Source organism: Schistocerca piceifrons, chromosome 5 (assembly GCF_021461385.2).
Source record: "Schistocerca piceifrons isolate TAMUIC-IGC-003096 chromosome 5, iqSchPice1.1, whole genome shotgun sequence".
Taxonomy (NCBI): Eukaryota; Metazoa; Arthropoda; class Insecta; order Orthoptera; family Acrididae; genus Schistocerca; species Schistocerca piceifrons.
This window is the reverse complement of record NC_060142.1, coordinates 634647943-634649405: the sequence shown is the minus strand read 5'-3', so window position 1 is coordinate 634649405 and position 1463 is coordinate 634647943.

Here is a 1463-nt window from a genome sequence, read left to right as displayed (position 1 = left end):
TCTTGCAGTTTTTTCTTCCACACGAAAATATGGAGAAGAAATGAAATGAATGGGATGAAAATAACGTAACAAAGCCACAGAAAAAGCCTGACTTCTTGAAATGATTATCAGCAGAGCCATTGAGAAATATTCAGGTCCAAGAAAAACATCAGGTGATAGATTGTAAGCTTTGCGGGAAAACAAAGACATGTACATGAAATCTGTTTTAGCATATTGCGAGTTTGTGCGAGAACATTCACTGATGAACAGCAAACTATATCGGACAGTCAGTGAAACCTTCCGAAAAGATTGGATTCAGTGCTACATTTGTGAGGGTAGGGCCCATAAGAATTGTGCCCCTGTAGAGCAAAACTTTTGCTACGAGCCTTTTGATGGAAAAACACAGAGAAAGACAGAGGAGTGTACATATGGCATTTCTAGTCCGAGAAAAGGCTTTTGATCGTCTCCCACACTATGTTATATGGCGAGCTCTTCGCTGCCTTGGAGTCCCTGAAGAGTATGTAAGCTGGGTGCAACTTTTGTACCCTAATTCGACTAGTGTTGTTCGTAATCCTGCTGGAATTTCTCCGCCCTTCAATATCACTGTGGGTGTTCATCAGGGTTCTGTCCTTTCACCATTGTTATTCATCCTTTGCATGGATACAGCAACAGCTGACATACAAACTTCACATCCCTGGACCCTTCCTTATGCAGATGATGTGGTACTTGCCGACCAAGCCCACCCTGAACTCCAGCATCAGGTTCAAACGTGGAAGGACAGACTGGCTGAAAATGGACTGCATCTCAATATCCGGAAGACGGAGTACCTAGAATGCGGCTCCCAAGCCAGAGGTACCATAAGTATTGGTGAAGAAGACCATGCGTTTTAAGTACCTAGGGTCTGTCGTCACCTCAGACTGCGACACAACTCTTGATACTCAGATGAGGGTGAATGCAGCTTGGCTCAGGTGGAGACAGGTCACTGGAGTCCTCTGCGATGAAAAGATGCCTCAGTATGTAAAGGCAAAGGTATATAAGACCATAGTAAGCCCACCAGCAATGTATGGGACTGAGTGTCGCTCTATGACGAAACAACAGGAGCAAATGTTACACACCGTGGAGGTGAAGATGCTTCGATGACCACGTAAAAAATACGGACGTCCGGGAAAGGTTGTGTGTGGCACCGATCACCGACAAAGTGAGGGAAGCCCGTCTCCGCTGGTACGGCCACGTCATGAGAAAGCAAGACAACTCAGTCGCAAAAACGGCGCTCCACATCAACCCAGGAGGAACAAGACGACGAGGAAGACCGGCGAAGAGATGGACTGACAAAGTCAGGGGAGACATGCACCTTGTTGGCTTAAGACCAGAAGATGTCAATGACAGGAGGAAAGCCGTCCGGTGTGGCTGAGCGGTTCTAGGCGCTTCAATCTGGAACCGCGCGACCGCTACGGTCGTAGGTTCGAATCCAGCCTCGGGCATGG